Genomic DNA, 13,493 nt, shown 5'->3' with positions numbered 1-13,493 from the left:
TCCACTACAGCCAACCCAGCAGATGGAGACCCAATCAGGAGTCTTAAAATTTTGAAAAATTAGGGCCTGACACCACCATTTCCGTGGCCAACAGATTGGAGATGGTGGAGTTCAACCTCTTAGCTTTGTCATGTGTAGGAGGAAACAATCTTTTATGTGACCACAACTGCAGGACTGAGAGCTGGCTGCTGTGCTGAGAGAGGGCGGAGTAGGGTGAACCGGACAAACTGCTGGACCGTGAGTGAAGTGCAGGTGGAGATGTTACGATGGATTGATAAACTTGTGGTGTGCTCGTTCTCTGAGATCGGTCAAAAACAGCAAGCATGTCCTCTTCCATTACAGCTGACGGGCTCTCACTCAGCCTGACGGGACTGGGTAAAGAATAGTGTTGAGCCACCCCCGTAGTGTTCGAGTTCGGTTCGGTTCGTCGAACACCCGTGTGTTCGCCGAACTGTTCGTCGAACTGTTCGTCGAACACCTTCGAACACCGTTAAAACCAATGGCGAGCAAACAAAAACACATAGAAACACATAGAAAACACCTTCAAAGGTGTCCAAAAGCTGACAAACTGCTCAGAAGACACAACTAACACATGGAAAAGTGACAAGTACATATAGTCATGCGAAAAGAAAAGAGGTGGAGGAGTAAAAGGAGGGGGAGACACAGATATAGGCATGTCATGCCCTTCTAAAATCCAAAAAGTGAGAAGCCGACACGTTCAGTCCGCTCCTGCCCGTGCCACCTCCGTGTCGCCGGGTTTGTGCCAGAGCCGCGGTGAACCCTGACGGCCAGCCCCCCTCTCCCAATACTGGTGCCTGTCCGCTGGTGGGTCGAGCGAGCCCCCCTGTGGTGGAGGCAGCTCTAAGCTTTTTAATTTAAATTGTCTCTCTAATTTGAATAAATACACTTTAAATCCATTTACAAGGATCTATTGGAGGGCAAGTCTCATGCCAGCAGCCGCGTAATTCCAGCTCCAGTAGCGTCCACTAAAGCTGCTGCAGTTAAAAAGCTTTTATAAGGATCGAGCTCGGCTGTCCACCGCAAGGCATCCTAATGCCAGTCCGAGCCCCTATGCCTTGGGGTGCCTCCTGATGCTCTTCACTGAGTATCCCGTGGTCCCGAAGCATTTCCTTTGAAAAAATGAAGTGTCCAAACTACAGGTGGTGTAGCTTGCTTAACAGCCGGGATAATCCGCTGACTAGCAGACCCTGCTACTAGGCACAAAGTATTTCCTGGGCTAGATGCAGTTAAAAATTTGTAATTAGATACTCTCGTTGGATGCTGAGAAAGCATTCCATAGAGTCTCCTGGCACGCCATATATGATTCTCTTAAAAAGCTTGGGGTAGGGGTCTAGGGGACCCTTTTATAGCCAAAATCACGGCCCTGTATCGCAATACGTCACCTAGGCTGAAGATAAATGGAACTGTAGCACCCTGAGGGCTCGGTTGCTACAGAGGTATTGCACCTCACCCAGAGGTGTGATATCTCACTCTCAGGTAAGGATGTAGTGTGGATCAGGACCCGACACCTGCATGCATTACACCACATTGCCGTGGGGCAGGGCGACCAATATGCCCCTGAGATGGGCACGACAGTCCCTGTCCCTAGCTGGAGTGGGGGGAGGGAACACTGAGGAAGGGGAACCCTGTAGTGCAGGAGCAGGGAGGAAACAGTTCCTGGGTGCATTGAGAAGGGAGTATAAAAGGTGGGCACCATCTTAGTTCAGTGCAGAGAAGTCTGAGCAGAAGTGGCAGGGAGCAGGGGCTCTGCATGAGCTCTGCTCCGGAGGCGGGCCTAGTAACAGAGGCCCAGGCCTGGAAGAGGGAGAAGGAAGGAAGAGGAGCGGAGAAGGCTCCAGGAATGAGGAACGAAGGGATCTCAGGGGTGCGGACGGGCGAGTCGCCACCGCACGCCCGAATCCACCTGCGTGGAGGGGTCAGGCCAAAGGGGGAGACCGGTCCCCGAAACTAGTGGAGGCAGGAAACGACCCTCAGCTAGAAACAGGAGGCTGTGACATTTTATGTGGCGCAGCCCCTCGCTACACCCGCTAGGAAGGCACCACATAGGGTCAGGGAAACTGGCGCCAAGTTTACCAAGAGGAGGCCCGAGGCAGCCGGACAGAAGGGTTGGTAAGAAAGGCCAGACAAAGGACACACAAAGGGGGTCCTGTGAAGCACTCCAAAGTTATCTGGGAGTTGTCTGAGCCCCTCACCTGGTGAGCACAGTACGATGTGGGCAGCCGTTACCTGCAGACGTGGTCTGGATAATAAGAACTGTGAGTAAAGGCCCTGGACTGCATCACTGACTCCGTGTCATTACTGCTGCTGCCCTGCACCATCACCCCCATCCTCCGCATACACTGCCCTGAGGCTATACTCCTCCTGTGGGGAGTTATGCTACGCTCTGCTGCACCCACAACACCAGCCTCAGCGGTCTGCCCTGGAGCGGCGGTTCACTCTGACCGCAATCCACGGGTGGCATAGTCGGACATTTAAACATCAAAACCACATAAATAGTTCCGCCACTGGTTTGACCGCCCTGAGCCACGGAACCGGGTTGCCGCCACGGAGACTACAACCACCAGCATCCACCAAAAAGGGTCCGGCTCCGGGTGTCCCAAGGCCCAGGGGGCGCGTCAGAACATTTTCATCACCTTTCACAATCACCAATGGGACAAGGCAGGGATGTTCTCTGTCCCCTCTCTTATACATCCTAGTGACGGAGCACCTGCTCTCATCAATTCGCCATAACCCCAATATTAGGTGGATTGAGGTGGAAGGCACCGAGTACAAGTGCTCTCTATTTGCTGATGATGTCCTAGTATATATCACTCAATCACATATATCCATCCATGCTGTTATGGCTGAAATAGATCACTTTGTTACATAGTCAAATTTTAAAATCAATGCAGCGAAGTCTGAGGCCCTCGATGTCTCCCTCCCCAAATCCATATAGGATTCCATCCAGTCCAACTTTCCCTTTGCCTGGCTCTCACAGGGTATCAAATACTTAGGAATTCCTATTCATAGAGACCTCTCCCATCTATGTTATCTTAATTTTGGGCCCTTTATTGAACAACTCCATACAGACCACGGTTGGCAAGTTAGAACTGTAAGATTCACTACGTGAACCACTGGTGTTTTGTGGAAAAGCACATGTACACTGTGTTCAAAATTATTATGCAAAAAGTGTTTAGGAGTGATAAGGGAAGAATTTGTTTGTTTGTCAGTTAAACTCATTGATGGTGATGTGTGTCAGGGCTCTTTATATCACTGTAAGCAATTACAGACACCTGTGCTAATTAGTTTGGCAGGTGTGTCCAATGAAAGGCAAGACTACTTAAGAAGGCTGTCTCACATTATTAAGCAGCCTACATTTTCTGCCAAAATGGGAAAGAAAAAGGATGTGTCGGCTGCTGAGAAGCAACAAATTGTGGAGTGTTTAGGTCAAGGCATGACTACAATCAACATTGTGCGATGATCAGGATGAAGTGTCTTGGCAATCAAGAAGTATGTAGCTGATTCACAGTACACACGTGTGCGTGCTGATAAGGGCAAATTGAGGACTCTTTCCTACAGGCAATTACGTCAGGTTGAAAGAGCAGTGGCAAAAAAGCCTTGTCATAGCAGCAGACAAGTTTTTGAAGCTGCTTGTGCCTCCAACGTCCCCCGAACAACAAGATGCAGGGTCCTTCAGAGGTTTGCAGCTGTGCATACGCCATCCTGTCGACCTCCTCTATCCACTTCACACAAGCAGAAACGGCTCCAGTGGGCCAAACATTACATGAAGACTGATTTCAAAACTGTTTTGTTCACAGATGAGTGCCGTGCAGCGCTCATTGGTCCAGATGGATGGAGTGGAGGATGGCTGGTTGATGGACACCCCACGCAAACACGGCTACAGCGCCAACAAGGAGGAGGTGGAGTAATGTTTTGGGCTGGAATTATGGGGAGAGAGATTGTCGGCCCCTTTAGGATCCCTGAAGGCGCTAAAGATGAACTCCATAATGTATGTGGATTTTCTCAAACAGCACTTCCTGCCATGGTTCAAGAAGAAGAACCATGTATTTCACAGCAAGATCATTTTTCTGCATGATAATGCACCATCTCATGCTGCACATAAAACATCTGCATCTCTGGCTGATATGGGCATAAAAGGGGACAAACTTATGGTGTGACCCCCATGCTCCCCTGACCTCTACCCCATTCAGAACCTTTGGAGCATCATTAAAAGGAGTGTCTATGATGGCGGGAGGCAGTTCACATCTAAGCAACAGCTCTGGGAGGGTATTCTGTCCTCATGCAAAACAATTGAAGCAGAAACCATCCAAAACCTGACAAATTTAATGGACGAGAGAGTTCAGAAGCTCCTTTCGAACAAGGGGTCCTATGTGAAAATGTAACATCACCTAGAATAAAGTTTTGAGTTGAAAACTGTTTGATTTCAGTTTCTAACAACCTGCTAATGCTTATAATTTCAAAAATGACCATTTTTTTGGTCTTTATTAAAATGAAAAGGTTGATCGAAAAGTTTGGGGGATCTAAGAGTGTGGCAACCCAGTAGTCATGATTACTTCGAATTCTGACAATATGAGGGTCATGCTGCAGGTAGTGCAGCAAGAAGGCACTTATGTGTCTTGCGCATCTCGGAGCCCCAAAATTATTTTCCGGGCTAGATGCAGCTAAAAATTATTATTAATTTTAAATCTGGTGAAGCTTTAGTATAGATGGCCTAATAGGATCAGTGCTGCACACTGCTACAAAGCCCAAATTATTTTCCAGTCAAGATACAGATAAACATGATTAGTAATTTTAAATCTGGTGGAGATTATTATAGATGTCCTAATAGAATCAGTGCTGCACACTGCTACAAAGCCCAAATTATTTTCCAGCCAAGATACAGATAAACATGATTAGTAATTTGAAAGCTTAAAACGGTTGGTAGGGTGATTTTAACGAATCATCAAGCTTTTACTCTCCCCAGGATGACACAGGGGTAGAAAAGTCGTTTCGGATCCATGATTTGTTCATCTTTATGAACGTGAGTCTGTCTACATTATCAGTGGAGAGCCGCGTGCGCTTATCTGTCAGCACACCACCAGCAGCGCTGAACACACGTTCAGACAGAACGCTGGCTGCGGGGCATGACAAGATCTCCAAGGCGTAAGTGGCTAGCTCCGGCCATTTATCCAGATTGGAAGCCCAAAAAGAGCAAGGGTCCAGTGACACAGTCGTGGCTTCAATGTTTACTTGGAGATACTCCTGTACCATCGTCTCTAGGCGTTGACTATGTGTCAGACTTCTTGTCTCCTGTGGCCTTGCAAAGGATGGGCTAAAAAAGTGGTGAAATGATTCCGCAAAATTGATGTTACCAGCAGATACTGTGGTTCTGTTACGGTTTGAGTGCTGAACACTTGACAGTCCCACGGTTGGCAAGTTGGAACTGTGAGATTCACTACGTGCACCACTGGTATTTTGTGGAAAAGCACATGTAAGATTCTGCAACAGTCTCTGCTGATACTCCTGCATGCGTGCATCCCTTTCTATGGCAGGAATAATTTCTGCAAATTTACTTTTGTACCGGGGATCTAACAGTGTGGCAACCCAGTAGTCAGGATTATTTCTAATTCTCACAATTCGAGGGTCATGTTGCAGGTAGTGCAGCAAGAAGGCACTCATGTGTGTTGCGCATCCAGGAGCACCAAGTCCCTGTTGTGTTGGTGGCGAGGTAACAATCATGCTTCCTTCCTCTGTCCTCTCCCCCCAACCTCGCACAACAGAAATGTGATCAAGGTCTCCCTCATCTGATGAGTCTTCCATCAGTTCGTCCTCCACTTCTTCCTGGGCTCTTGCACCTTCCTCACTAGTTTGGCTGCTACCATGCGCCCTGGTAAAACCATCTCCCCCACCCTCACATGCCTGCCGCCTTGGTGCTGCCGACCGTCTGGACCTTGCAGATGTTAGCCCTTCCGCATACAACTCCTCCTCCTCTACTTCCTCCACCTCCTCTTGTGCCACCACCTGACTCCGAATTCTGTTTAACATGTGCTCCAGCATGTAAATCACCAGAATAGTCATGCTGATAATGGCATCGTCAGCACTAAACATCTTCGTCGCCATTTCAAAACTGTGCAGAAGGGTGCATAGGTCCCTGATCTGAGACCACTCCTCCAGCGTGATTTGCCCCACCTCTGGATCTCGTTGGCCCAGGCTATACGTCAGAACGTATTGCACCAGGGCTTGTCGGTGCTGCCACAGTCGCTGCAACATGTGCAGAGTTGAATTCCACCGGGTAGGCACATCGCATTTTAGCCGGTGAAGTGGCAGGCCCAACGACTTCTGTAGAGATGTAAGTCGCTGAGCTGCGGGATGCGAACGGCAAAAGTGAGCACACAGCGACCGTTCCCTCTGCAGAAGGCCATCTAGTCTGGGATAGTGGGCTAAAAATTGCTGGACAACCAGGTTCAACACGTGAGCCATACAAGGCACGTGTGTGACATTGCCCCGGCGAAGGGCCGCACCCAGGTTTGCAGCATTGTCGCACACAGCCTTCCCTGGTTTCAGGTCCAGTGGAGACAACCATTCATGAAATTGATTCTCCAGAGCTGACCACAACTCCTCAGCTGTGTGACTCACATTTCCCAGACATTTCAATGTAAAAACCGCCTGATGACGTTGAGCCCTACTGCCAGCATAGTAAGGAGGTGTGCAGGATCCCTTCTGCGCAGTTAGAAAGCTTGTGGCATGACCAGACAGGCTTTGGGTGCAGGTGGAAGACCGAGAGGAGGTTGAGGAGGCAGAAGCAGTGGAGGAACTTTGACATAAAGAGGATTGACGCACAACTCATGGGGACGGCAAGACTTGGACAGCAGCCCCTTGTCCTGCTGTCACCATAGTTACCCAGTGCCCAGTCAGCGACATGTAACGCCCCTGTCCATGCCTACTCGTCCAAGTGTCTGTGGTGAAATGCACCCTGTCACACACAGAGTTTCTCAAAGAAGCGGTGATGTTGTGTGCAACATGCTGGTGGAGCGCAGGCACACCTTTCTTTGAGAAGTAGTGCCGACTGGGCATCTGGTACTGGGGCACTGCGACGGACATAAGGTCTCAAAAATCCTCTGTGTCCACCAGGCGGAAAGGCAGCATTTCTGTAGCCAAGAACTTGCAGATGGTGAAATTCAACCTCTTAGCTTTCTCATGGCTAGGAGGAAATGGTCTTTTACTTGTCCACATCTGAGGGACCGAGGGCTGGCTATTGTGCTTAGACGGGGTTGATAAGGGTGTCCCCGGCAAACTGCCGGTCTGTGAGGAAGATGCAGGCGGACATGTTAGGTTGCCTTGATCCAAAGGTGGTGCTATCGATGTCGGACAGCGCTCAACACCAGCTGGTGTTACCACCTCCAAAGAAAATGATGACCTGCCAATCACGCTGGCTGTTGCGGGTAAAGAGGTGGCAGGTCTGCGCCCCAAAACAGGTGTGACTGCTGTCCCCCCAGTCACAGAGGATGAAGAGGCCGCGGATGCACAAGATATGGCAGACGGTGGTTGGCCCGGCCGGCTAGGCCGCATTGTAGCACACTGAGCTTCCCACTGCAACTTATGCTTCATGTCCATGTGCCGGTTCATGCATGAAGTACTCAAACTATGTATTTTTTGGCCTCTACTTAGCTTTTGCTGACAAATGTTACAGATAACACGAGTTGGGTCATCTTTATCGATCTGAAAAAATGCCCAGGCTATGCAAGGCTTAGCACCCATGCGACCTGAAGAGCCACCACGACTTGTGGTGAGAGGCAGAGTTGTGTTTGAGGATGCAGTTGTTGACGTGCTTCCAGTACTACGTCTCTGTCCAGGAAGGCGCAACCTGACCTCGTCGTCACTAGCATCTTCCTCCACCTCCTCTGCTGACCTCATCTCTTGGCTGACTGTGGGTTGACAGTAAGTGGGATCTCCAACCTCATCATCATCACCCTGTGCGTTATCACACCCGTCGTCCTCAGAGCCAACCTGTTCCTGCCCTGACAAAAAACTAAAGTTGTCGCTCCAATCAGGTATTTGAGTCTTATCATCGTCTTCCTCATTGTCTCCACCAACAGGAGTTACAGTTTGGGAATGAGGGTCTACATTATGGTCAGAACCTTCTGCGTCTGGTCCTGGATCCGACTCATAAAGATTCTGGGCATCAGTGCAGATCATTTCCTCGTCTGGATTCACAGAAGCGCTGGAGTTGACCTCTGATTCCCAGGCTATAGTATGAGTAAACAGCTCTGCAGACTCAACCATCTGTTCTACCTCATACTCAGACGGGCAGCTGGAGATTTGGGAGCTGTGAGGAAGCAAGTGCGATTGGGGTGACACCTTTGAGGACTGGAGTATTTGTGATGTTGAAGTTGATGTGGAGGAGAGCCCACTTAAAGGAGCACTTGATATCCGTTGAAGCACCTGCTGTTTTTGTGCCTCATCTGGAATTTGTAGCGATTGGCGTGGCCGTAAGAAAGGGATCTTATCACATTGTCCGCTAAAAGAAGTAGACATTTTAGTTTGGCTGGAAGATGGTCTTTCTTCTGCAGATGTTACTGTTGCTTTAACACCTACCCCACGGACACAACCTTTTTTCCCCTTCCCAACACGCCTATTCCCCTTTCCACCAGCAGCAGGCCTTTTTCCACTCATTTTGGTGGTTAACTAATTAACAACTCTGGAGTTGTTTGCACAAAAAAACAATGGATGGGAACCGAGCAGAGCTGAGTGGCTAAACTGTGGTATTAGGCCAAAACTATTGGCTGGGTTAGATGCAGAAAAAAATTATATTCAATTTGCAACCTGATGGAGGTCAGTATAGATGGACTAATAGAGAAAGTCCCACACACTGCTAGAAGGCCAAATATTTTTTCAGAGCTAGATGCAGAAAAAAAAATATTCAGTTTGCAACCTGATGGAGGTCTGTATAGATGGATTAATAGAACAAGTCCCACACACAGCTAGAAGCCCAATATTTTTTCAGAGGTAGATGCAGAAAAAAATATATTCAGTTTGCAACCTGATGGAGGTCAGTATAGATGGACTAATACAACAAGTCCCACACACAGCTAGAAGCCCAATATTTTTTCAGAGGTAGATGCAGAAAAAAATATATTCAGTTTGCAACCTGATGGAGGTCAGTATAGATGGACTAATACAGCAAGTCCCACACACAGCTAGAAGCCCAATATTTTTTCAGAGGTAGATGCAGAAAAAAATATATTCAGTTTGCAACCTGATGGAGGTCTGTATAGATGGATTAATAGAACAAGTCCCACACACAGCTAGAAGCCCAATATTTTTTCAGAGGTAGATGCAGAAAAAAATATATTCAGTTTGCAACCTGATGGAGGTCAGTATAGATGGACTAATACAGCAAGTCCCACACACAGCTAGAAGCCCAATATTTTTTCAGAGGTAGATGCAGAAAAAAATATATTCAGTTTGCAACCTGATGGAGGTCTGTATAGATGGATTAATAGAACAAGTCCCACACACAGCTAGAAGCCCAATATTTTTTCAGAGGTAGATGCAGAAAAAAATATATTCAGTTTGCAACCTGATGGAGGTCTGTATAGATGGACTAATAGAATGATGCTATGCCCAAAAGATTTTACTTCACTAGGTGCAGTAAAAAAATTGGTATTCTATACACAGGTGGTATATCTTGCAACACAGATAGGCTACTCCACTGACTAACACACTCTGCAATAGGCCAAAAAGGATTAGCTTTGCTAGATTCAGCCAAATGCTGTGAAAAAAACTTGCACAGCACTGGCACAGACCTGCCTGGCAAAATCTGATAGGAACTGATGTAACCTAGTCCTGAAAAGGACTCCAATTACAATTAGTCTTTACTCCCACAATCTATCTATTTAAGAGCACAGACCTGCCTGATAAAAGTCGTAGGAAATGCTGTAACCTAGTCCTTAAAAGGACTGCAATCACAACTATTCCCTACTCCCAAGCTATCTGTAGATTTGTGCGAAAATTGGCTTGAAATTAACAAGGTATAGCGCACACAGCAACAGCGGTGCCGTCTAACATGCAGCTGCAGCAGTGAGAAAATGGTGGCGACGGGGAAAATGGCTTGGTCTTATAGGGTAAGGACATGTGACATACACTGCCAATGACACATGCCCTTGCTTGTGTGAAAAAAAGCACTTTGCTCCGTGTGTGCGCTGCTGATAGGCTGACAGATTGCACCTCCCCAATGTAAATGCGGGAAAGAGAAAAAAAAAATGGAGATCTTCATTGTTCCTGCAGAGATCCATCCCCTGCCCCTCCCCCCACCCGCTGTACACTCAAACTGCGTATTAACATTAATTTTCATCATTACTGAGAAAAAATCCAGTTATGATTTTGGTGCACGAACAGTTATCGAACATAACCTCGAACAGCCGAATTTTTCTCAAATTGTTCGTGTTCGCCGAACGGCTCGAACACCGCCCAAAACAGCTCGAATTTGAGATTGGCGAACAGTTCGAGTAGAACAACGCTCATCTCTAGTAAAGAACTGGAAGTTCTGAGGTTGGAGACCTGCATGACAATACTTGGCCCCGGTAACAGAGGAGGAGGAAGAAGCAGCAGATGCAATTTATGGGGTGACTGATGGTTGTTGAGGTCCGCTAGTCCGCATTTTATCGCAGTGAGATTGCCAGAGTAACGCATGTTGATTGTGCATGTGAAGGTTCATGGATGTAGTTGTCAAATTATTGCAATTTTTCCCTCTACTGAGTTTTTTCTTGCAAAGTTGGCAGATAATGTGAGTTGGCTCATCCTTTGCGGTGTAAAAACAGGCCCAGGCTAGGCAATCCTTGCCATCCCTTCGAGCTGCAGACCCGAGACCGGTGCTTGTCACTGCCACAGTTGTGGCTAAGGATACAGTGATTGTCGCTGTTGCATTACTCCGTGTCTGCGCCATAGGGCGCAACATAACCACCTCGTCTTCCTCTTCCTCCCTCTCCTCAGGTGAGCTACTCAGCTGTCTGCCTCTGGGTTCACACAAAGTGGGATCTACAACCTCATCATCATCCAATGTCTTATCCCATTACTCGCCCTGAGAGTCACCCTCCTCCTCTTCCTGCCCTGACAGCACAGTACAGTCCGCGTGAGCCTCAGGTATCTGAGTTTCATCAGGATCACTTTCCACCCCCCGGGGGGTAACATCTGTTGATGAGGGTCAGGAAGCTGCACGGACCCTACTTCGTCCTGCCCCGAATCCAACTTAAAAAAATTTTGGGCATCGGTGCTTTCCTCCTCTTGACTTTGTGAATCTTTGGAGTATATTTCTGATGCCCATGGCATAGAATGTGTGAACAGTTCTGCAGACTCACCCATCTGTGGTTCCCTACAGTCAGATGGGCGGTTGGACAGTTGTGAAGTGGGGGGAAGCAAAGGTAATTGGGGTGCCACCTTTGTGGACTGTACTGTGTGTGATGTTGAGGTGGAGGAAGAGGAGGAGAGGCCACTTGAAGCAGCACTTGCTATCCATTGGAGCATATGCTCTTTCTGGCCTTCATCCACAAGGCTTACCACTGTGCGGCTGCCAAAGAAAGGGAGTGGAGTAGCCCGTCCAGTAACAGAAGTTGTCAGTTGTCTTTGGATAGTACGTGACAGTGTTGGTTCACTAGTGCTTTGACTAACATTACCACCTACCCCACTTATACAGTACAGACCAAAATTTTGGCACACCTTCTCATTTAACGATTTTTCTGTATTTTCATGACTATGAAAATTGTACATTCACACTGAAGGCATCAAAACTATGAATTAACACATGTGGAATTATATAGTTAACAAAAAAGTGTGAAACAACTGAAAATATGTCTTATATTCTAGGTTCTTCAAAGTAGCCACCTTTTGCTTTGATGACTGCTTTGCACACTCTTGGCATTCTCTTGATGAGCTTCAAGAGGTAGTCACCGGAAATGGTCTTCCAGCAATCTTGAAGGAGTTCCCAGAGATGCTTAGCACTTGTTGGCCCTTTTGCCTTCACTCTGCGGTCCAGCTCACCCCAAACCATCTCGATTGGGTTCAGGTCTGGTGACTGTGGAGGCCAGGTCATCTGGCGTAGCACCCCATCACTCTCCCTCTTGGTCAAATAGCCCTTACACAGCCTGGAGGTGTGTTTGGGGTCATTGTCCTGTTGAAAAATAAATGATGGTCCAACTAAACGCAAACCGGATGGAATAGCATGCCGCTGCAAGATGCTGTGGTAGCCATGCTGGTTACAGCATGCCTTCAATTTTAATTAAATCCCCAACAGTGTCACCAGCAAAGCACCCCCACACCATCACACCTCCTCCTCCATGCTTCACGGTGGGAACCAGGCATGTAGAGTCCATCCGTTCACCTTTTCTGCGTCGCACAAAGACACAGTAGTTGGAACCAAAGATCTAAAATTTGGACTCATCAGACCAAAGCACAGATTTCCACTGGTCTAATGTCCATTCCTTGTGTTCTTTAGCCCAAACAAGTCTCTTCTGCTTGTTGCCTGTCCTTAGCAGTGGTTTCCTAGCAGCTATTTTACCATGAAGGCCTGCTGCACAAAGTCTCCTCTTAACAGTTGTTGAAGAGATGTGTCTGCTGCTAGAACTCTGTGTGGCATTGACCTGGTCTCTAATCTGAGCTGCTGTTAACCTGCGATTTCTGAGGTTGGTGACTCGGATAAACTTATCCTGAGAAGCAGAGGTGACTCTTGGTCTTCCTTTCCTGGGGCGGTCCTCATGTGTGCCAGTTTCTTTGTAGTGCTTGATGGTTTTTGCAACTGCACTTGGGGACACTTTCAAAGTTTGCCCAATTTTTCACACTGACTGACCTTCATTTCTTAAAGTAATGATGGCCACTCGTTTTTCTTTACTTAGCTGCTTTTTTATTGCCATAATACAAATTCTAACAGTCTATTCAGTAGGACTATCAGCTGTGTATCCACCAGACTTCAGCACAACACAACTGATGGTCCCAACCTCATTTATAAGGCAAGAAATCCCACTTATTAAACCTCACAGGGCACACCTGTGAAGTGAAAACCATTTCCGGTGACTACCTCTTGAAGCTCATCAAGAGAATGCCAAGAGTATGCAAAGCAGTCACCAAAGCAAAAGGTGGCTACTTTGAAGAACCTAGAATATAAGACATATTTTCAGTTGTTTCACACTTTTTTGTTAACTATATAATTCCACATGTGTTAATTCATAGTTTTGATGCCTTCAGTGTGAATGTACAATTTTCATAGTCATGAAAATACAGAAAAATCGTTAAATGAGAAGGTGTGTCCAAACTTTTGGTCTGTACTGTATATTGAACACCAAGCCTATTCCCCCTTCCACCATGACCTCTCTTTTTCCCGCTTATGTTGCTCAGATAGTGTGGAGGAGCACGCTTTTAGCAACAAAAAATTAGATTTTTTGCTCTGCACCAGCTCTGCACCCAGCTGAATTTCAATGGCACTAAATGACAAGGTGAGATAT

The sequence above is a fragment of the Phyllobates terribilis genome, unplaced genomic scaffold (assembly GCF_046119375.1).
Source record: "Phyllobates terribilis strain yellow unplaced genomic scaffold, ASM4611937v1 Scaffold_3__8_contigs__length_932513732, whole genome shotgun sequence".
Lineage (NCBI taxonomy): Eukaryota > Metazoa > Chordata > Amphibia > Anura > Dendrobatidae > Phyllobates > Phyllobates terribilis.
This window is presented reverse-complemented; position numbering follows the sequence as displayed.